Raw genomic sequence first — 8,532 nt, 5'->3', positions numbered from 1 at the left:
AAATTTCATATTTGTTTCAGTATTTTAGCTCACTGTTTCTTGTGAAACAATTTCTGTTTCACCTCTTTTAGGATTTCGGCTAATTTCTTTTCTACTTTTTTGTTTTAAAATATTTTCTTTATTATTTCAGAAAGATTATTATGTTTTGTTTCTGTTAGTTAAACTGTAGTTTTGCAACAAGTTTTTATTTTATTTTTATTTGTTTTCATGAAATCAATTCTAGTTCCTTAGTAACTTGCAATTGGTTTCCGCATTGTTTCAAATCCCGTTTGGGAATACTTTCAAAAAGTTTTGTGAAAAATACTTTATTTTATCTTAGTTAGATTTATATCTTAGTTACTTTTTATTATTTTCTGTTAGACAAAAAAACTATTTAGTGTTTGACGTAGTAGAAGACTCCCTAGCCTTATTTGAAGTTTTCTTTCGGTTTCTTATTCGCTCTTTCTCTTTTGTTTTGATTGCTAGAATGATTGCTAGTGTGAGTGCTTATGTGAATACTATGTTTGATTATATAGATTTCATCGGAGAGTGACGAATAGTTCTATCACGTATTTCCCGAGAACGAAAATTCTTCTTCGTCAACATCACCAGGCAAGTCACTTTGATCATACTATCACCTATGTTTTATGCATCGTAGTTCTACCATCCTATGCCCAATTTCATGCTTCTTAGGTACTTGGAAATTTTAGTATAGATTGTAGTATCATGTGGTAGGCACACAACAACCCCGATAATTGGCCCCGGGACGACAAATTTCATATTGCTATGCTTGAGTAGACGGGATTTCGGTTGACTGCATAACACGAGTGATGCGAGGTTGATTAAATAATCAAGACCGGTTAAGACAAGATTTTCAAGACCTCGGACGCAATGCAACTCTGGGTGAAGGACGGTTGATCGGCTCCCTAGAGAACCCAGTGGATGACCCGGGATGCTGGGGACGGCCATGACATCCTGCGGAAAGCTTCACCCAGGCTCAAAGAGACGGACGGATATTTTCAAGACCCAAGGCTTACCTGCACAGCCACAAGTCATTATGGGCTCTGGCTTGGTTGGACAACGCGGCGACTCTGGACAGGCGGTGCTAGCAGATGTAGAAGAACGGTAGGATTGGATGGGCACCGACAGGGATTCAGAGGGACCCGTTGAAAGACCATGTTTTGATCATCCGGTCTTCAAACACCCTGAAGTGCGAGGACATACTCGGAGGCGATCAAATCTTGTGGGGAACGTGTGGAAAACTCTGCAGAGTACTCAAACCTAATCGATTAGCCGTGTCCACGGTCATGGACAACCTGAGCCAAAGGAACTGAAGTTATTTGAAATTCTCAACACAAATAATATTATTGATGTGGGTATTATTGACACCATGGGTACGAGAATTGGTTGGCGGAACCATCTCGTTAACAACAAACAACGTAGTAACATTTTGCTTTTAAGCCTCTCTTGATGTAGGAGAAAACTTGCTTTTCGCTAAAAACTTATAGCCCCACCTGCCATATATGCATATAGTATAGATGATTACTTTTCATCCCTCTCTTATGTGACTTGCCGGCATATTCAATATGCTGACCTACACGGCTGCAACGTCTTATGTTGCAGATATTTTTCTTCGACGAGTAAGAGTACGATTCAGGGTTACGGTCTACACTCAACTTGCCGTTGGTGTTTATTGGGACTCCATTCCCTTGACTGCTTCCGCTGAAATATTTAAGGTATATATATCAGTTTTACGCTATTTACATGTGATTGCACTTTGATATATACATTGATGTACTGTGTGTGCCAGCGTACTGATCCAGGGATGGCACAGAAACACAGAGGCTTGACTCGTCTTGAGTCGGGTCACTACACGCACCTTAGCTCTAAGTGCCTGTTTCAATTCCTCTTCTCTAAGAAGTTGTTTGAGACTTTGTTCTGGCTCCGTTTTAGATGCCCTCTCATTGAGATCTAATATGGATGATTCGGCTTTTATGTCTATCTCATTTAGAAGGTTCAGAAGTCTTACTTTCCCGAGTTTATAAATTCCGCTCTCATTCTTATCCCAACCCCTTAGGAACTGTCTTAAGTGCCTAATCTTATTTTGCCACCTATCAACATTCGATCTTCCCTCTGTGGTCCTAGCCCATTCTCTAGCTATAAAGTCCACAGAGCCCTCTCTCTCAAACCATGCTAATTCGAAAGAGAAGCCTTTGTGTTACCCACATGTGTTGCTTCCTCAGAGGCAACAAGTAATGGGGTATGATCGGAAACCACTCTTGGCATTGTTCAAACTTTCACCATAGGTAATTTCTGCTCCCATTCCACATTGATTAGAATCCGATCCAACTTCTCAAAATTTGGATTGGGCGGAGTGTTCGCCCAAGTAAACTTTCCGCCTGATAGTTCTATCTCTCGAAAATTTAAACTTTTGATGATTGTGTTAAACATGACTGACCATCTGTCATCAAAGTTATCATTATTTTTTTCATCTCTCCACCGAATGATATTTAGATCAACCCAACTAAAATAGGTAACCGCTCGTACCCACATATCCCAACAAGGTCAGCTAAGAAGTCCATCTTGAGCTCAGGCTGGGAAGCGTCGTACATAGCCACAAGCGCCCATTGAAACACATCCTCCTTCGAGCGCACCCTAAATTTGACAGCAAAGTCCCCAAAAACTACTTTCCGGACTTCTAGCGTTTCACACTTAACCCTAATTAGGATCCCACCAGACTTTCCTCTTGGTTCTAAATTGTGCCAATCAAAATTAATACCACCGAAGAGAGTACTAAAAAATTGTGAAGTAAAATTATCTCTACTAGTTTCCATAAGGGCAATAAAATCAAGTTTGTGTTCTAGACATGTTTCCTCTAGAAACCTTCCTTTAGCCAAGGCTGTTAGACCTCTGCTATTCCAAAATATCCCTTTCATCTTTCATCATTAAATAATTTGCAATCTTAAATCTTGCACTTCTGCATACCGCAGATACAAGATAAACCTTCCTCTTCCAGGGACATTTGGGCTTATCCTATCTAGCCACCCGGTCCAAATAACCGATCTTAGACTATGTGCTATCATCAGGTTGTAGAGGAGCCATATAACCCTCCGAACCAATATCATTATCCTTGTTAGGCATGCGAGAGGGTGGCACTAAATCATCACATAGGCATTTGAGCGCCCCAATTGCAAGTGCATTAATATCAGAATCATTCATAGGCTTCAAAGCGGCAATATTTCTAACCATCTCCATGGCCCTATTAGCGTGTTCATCGATGTTGTATGTAGAGCGGCACCCTTGCCGGCCGACCCCATGGACTGATCCAACTGTCTCCCGGAACCCGTACCATCCCCGTGTAGACCATTCCCCACCTTCTTATCCTAAGAGTTGCTACAATCATCACCATCAGTCATGTGCACATCCTTGTTACCAGCTTCCCCATCAAACAACGGGGGGATCTCAATATCAATCTAGAGATCATATCTCATGCCTGCATAGGTCCAAGTCACCACATCTGGGAGAAGCTCTATATTAACCACAGTGACCAACACACGTGCAACACCCTTGGTGCGGGTAAAAGGCATGTCCACATCCTCCGTCTTTCCAATAAGTGCCCCCAAGCTCGAAGTAACCAGGAAGTCCTTCAGAGGCTTAGGAGGAGCCCCCACAAATCTAACCCAAATCTATGGAAGAGGCCTACCCTAAGGCTCCTTAGACGTCCAAGCATCAAACTCAAGCACACAATTACTGTTAGGCACTCTGCTCATCTCAAACTTAAGAAGACGAGCCATGTCCTCCCTCATAGGAAAGTCCACCCTGAACACATGATCGTCAAGTCTCACTGGTTCCCATGGTATAGTGGACAAAACTAGCTCTTGCAGCTGTTGCACAAACTTCTCCTCCGTCATTGTTCCTCCTGTAACCGTCACCATATGAATAAATGGGTTATCCGTCGTGGGGGAAGACGAAGTCGCTGCAGGTGACTCGAAGAACATCAGCTCGAGACAACAGAGCCCATAAATTGTAACCACTGGTTTTGGTCCAAGTAGTAATCAACACTTCTGTGTTCCGTGTTTGGGATTAAGGAAAATATCACATAATTCCGCCTTGCATTCAACCAAAAAATGTCTAGGACCACCACATAGGTAGCATGTCATCTTATCTTTTCGTGCCCACTTGGAGGCCCTCTCGCCACGAGACTTGTCACTAGCACTTGGCCGCTCACTAGTGGCATCACGCTCGACCATCGGGCCAGTCACCGGTCTGCTCACCTGTAACACCCAAGATGCGATCCTATCCTTATTTTTGGCACGAGGTCCTCTACAGGGATATAAGCACATATCATCGTTTTACAAGAATGGATATTGTTACAAGTACATGTAAAGAATATATGAGTATATGGAATTGGATTACAGTTGCCACAAGCTAATCATGATCATCTCAATACAAACATACATCCAATCACCATTCAGAAGAGCAAGGTCCGACTACGGATGAAATCAAACAATAAAAAATGACGTCCATCCTTCCTATCCCAGGCTGTCGGTGTGGAACCCATCCTATGATCTATGAAGAATAAGAAGAAGCTCCAAATAGAACAATCATCGCGCTCATGTCAAAGTATCACTTTACCTATACCTGCAACTGTTGTTGTAATAATCTGTGGTCCACATGGATCCAACAATCTCATTTCCAAAGGTATCAAGACTAGCAAATCTTAATGGGTGAGGTATGGTTAAGTGGTGAGGCTGCATCAAGCAACTAAGCATTATTTGAGTGGCTAACTTACGAGTACAAGAACAAGAAGGGGGTGATCTATGCATAATCGTACGTGAACTAATAACTATCAAGAAATTATCCTCAACACCTACTTATGAGTCAAACATAACCCCACCGTGTCCTCTCTCGGATTCACAACTCACGAGAAGAGACAATGTGACAGCCCGATGCCGACGTTCTAGAAGATTCCCCCTTCTATTCCGTTTCCGTCGTGTGATTAGACTTATTCGTTGCATCGTCATGTAGTTGCATCATCGCATCATGCATGGCACCATGTCATCAGTGTTTTGTCGGTGTTGCTGGTTGCTCCGTGTTGTTAGGCGTTAGTGCTTCATGAGTGACGTTGTTTTGTTGGACTGATGAGAGAGGGAGCGTGAGAGCCACCGCTAAACCCTATTGCACCGAGGACCTAAGACCTTTTCTCCCCTCCTCTCCTCTCTAATTTGTTTTTGCGGTTGCTAAGATTTCCCGTTTTAAACCTCTATTTTAAAAGGGCGCGTCTTCTCCTTTCCAATAAAAGTCCTTTTATTAAATGTAGGGGCAACCCTTAGGTTTTATTTTAACTCTCCGTTTGTTTTATTTAAAAACCCTCCCATTTTATTTTCTCTTATAAAAGGCTTTATTTATTCTTTAAATAAAGAGTTTTATTTTAATTCTTTAAAAAGGGTTTTGAATTGTTTTTAAATTCTTTTAAAAGGGTTTTGAATTGTTTTTAAATTCTTTAAAAAGGGTTTTATTTTAATTCTTAAAAGGGTTTCTTTTTATTTGTTTAAAAATGCCCAAGCTATTTTAGAGTTGGAGTATAATTTTCAAAGGAGTGAAACATTTTTTTTTATTTTGTTAAAAGCCTTTCCTTATTTTAAAATTTCTGTTTGACAAAAAAGGATAAAAAAAACCCAAATAGGGGGAGGGAAGCCGGCCCAAGGCCAGCAACCCCCCAACCCTAGCCAGCCCATCCCCCAGCGTCTCTCCGTCACCCGTCTCCCAGCGCCGTAGCGCCTCCTTCCTCCCTCGTCTCCTCCCCATCTCTTTCCCCCTCGTGCAGTCTCCTGCCCGCCGCCAGCGTCCCCTTCCCCCAGCGCCGCCCTAGCCCCGAGACCCTGCCGTCGGCCCCTCCTCGCCGCGCCTCCTCGTGGCCCTGCGCCTGTTCGCCGCCTCCCCTCGCCTTCGGTCGCCGCTCGCCAAGTTCCTCACCGCCGCGCCACCTCGGCACGCCGTTCCCCGCGTCCGTCGGCCGGCCTCAGCAGTGACGAGCTCGCCTACCTCGCCCGTGCGCGCCGCCGCCGGCCTCGGCCTCGCCTCCTCGAGCCACCCTCTCCTCTCCCCGCGTGGTCGCCGCCAGCCTCGCCGCGCCGGCCTCCTCCGCCTCGCCCCTTGCGCACCTCTCTGCTCCGCGCCGGACCGAGCCGCCGTCGTCTCCCGCGCGTGCCCCGCTATTGCCAGCCCCAGGCCTGAGCCGCTCCTGCGCTGTCCTGCCCGGGCTGGCCCCGTCGGCTGATGTGCTGCGCCTCCTCGAGCGCCGCCCCTCGCCTCGGCCTCGCCTCGTCCCCGCCATGGCCGTTCACCTTGAACCTACTGCCGAGCCTCCAGGAACCCCGACCTCCTCCTCCTCGTTGCGCTTGCTGCCGTCGCTGCTGATGCTACTTGTGCTGTTGCTGCCGCCTACCGTTGTTGTTGCGTTTTGCTGCCTGAGGATCGTTCTGCCGCTGCTTGGAGTTGCTGTGCAGCTGCCGTGCTGTTGCTGTCGCAGTAGGATGCTCGCGTTGCCTGTAGTTGTTGGTTGTTGTGATGCTGCTGGCCGATGCATGCCGCCGCAGTTGCTCTTGCTCTTGCTGTCGGGCCGTTGCATGCCTGCGCTGCTGTTCCTGTCTGTAGCCATTAGATTTTGCTGCTACTGCTAGCTGCTTGCCCGCTAGGTGATGTAGGTTGTAGACGTTAGCGTTGCTGATAGTTGCTTGCTGCTGTTAGGTAGATGCTAGCTGCTGATGTTTTCCCTGCTAGTTGCTGTTTGCCGCTAATGTCGTAGCTGCTGTAGTCGTGTCGCCGCTGTCGCTGGTTGCCGTCGCCGTGTGCACCATCCCCGCCGCCGTGGAATCATCAAGTTCGGCGAGTACAACGACGACCTCGACGAACCCCGAGCATCGACGGAGACGTGATCGACTACCGACGCCGAAGACCTGAGAACCACGACACCGAGCGAACGACTACTATCGACGAGACCATGTACGACTACTTCAACTACCGGCGCGTGTACGACTACTTCCACAACGACCGTTGGTCTCCTTCTCCGACCCGATCCGCTCCGATATGCACGCGTCGAAGGTATACCGAGGGGACATGTCATGTACCGTGTGCTAGTGATGAACGAATGTATGTGTTGAACAAGTTGAATGAATGTATGCACCGTTTGTTTGCCCGTGCACGTTGTCTTCCTTTTCATCATGCCCTCGACACATGGGAACCCGGTAATGGGGTCACCCCATCTTTATTTAGCGTTCCCGCACGCGCTTCTATTCGTGGTCACCGATATCTCGACGAGTATCGGGATAGGAACGTTGCCGTGGCATCGTTTCCAATTTGCCGCCATGGTTTCCTCTCGCTCGCCGTGGCGACACATGTGTCTTTCTCTTCTTGCCCGTGATGTTTGAGCTTGCATGCATGGAACATTCATGGCATATATATCTTGTGTTGCATGTCTCATGTGCCGTAGCTCCGATCTATGTTTCGCGTGGCAACCGACTAGGATGATTTGTAGGATCATCGTTTCACTCTTGCCATGATAACCACAATGTAATATTGCCGTGTTAATTAACGGGACTGAATTAAATAATTAAACGTGGAGTTTCGTGGATATGCAACCCGTTGCATATCGAGGTTCATTTAATGTGTAGTGTTTGCGTGAGGTGTTTTGCCATGCCATCCCTTGCATCATTGAACTGATCATGCATCATATTAGGGTGTGCATCATGTCTTGCATTTGCCGTGGTGTATATCTGTGTTGATGTTTGCTTCCGGTTTCCTCCGTCTCGATAGAGTTCCGCAAGCGTGTCGGAATGTGAGGACCCGTTCGACTACGTTGGTTCGCCGACTTCTCCGAGTTGTTCTTCTTCCAAGCGGGATCACAGGCAAGATGATCATTTCCCTAGATACCATTACTATCATTGCCATGCTAGTTATTTCGTTGCTACCGTTTATGTCTCGTTGCCTACCACTTGTTAAGTATCAACCTCTCAACAATGCCATGACAACCTTCAACCTGTTCGACCTAGCAAACCACTGATTGGCTATGTTACCGCTTGCTTATCCATGTTGTTAGCGTTGCTAGTTGCAGGTGCAGATGCTTCCATGTGATAACATGGGTTCCTTGTTATATCACCATATGTAAATGCTATTTAATTTAATGCACCTATATACTTGGTAAAAGGTGGAAGGCTCGGCCTTTCTACCCTGGTGTTTTGTTCCACCTTTGCCCCCTTAGTTTCGGCTACCGGTGTTATGTTCCATAAACGAGCGCTCCTAACACGATCGGGGTTGTTATGGGGACCCCCGTGATAATTCGTTTTAGATTAAAGCTGGTCTGGCAAGGCCCAACTTTGGTACTACATTTGCCTAATCACTAATAAACTGCATAGGGAGTAATTAACCCGAGGAAATTTAATCAACCCCCGGGCCAGTGCTCCTCATGAGTGTTGGTCCAAAACAGAGCATTGTGCGGGGCCACCGTGAGGAAACTCGAGGTTTGGCACTCGTACACTTCGCTTATCCGTTGTG

This window comes from Hordeum vulgare, chromosome 2H (genome assembly GCF_904849725.1).
Source record: "Hordeum vulgare subsp. vulgare chromosome 2H, MorexV3_pseudomolecules_assembly, whole genome shotgun sequence".
Lineage (NCBI taxonomy): Eukaryota > Viridiplantae > Streptophyta > Magnoliopsida > Poales > Poaceae > Hordeum > Hordeum vulgare.
This window is presented reverse-complemented; position numbering follows the sequence as displayed.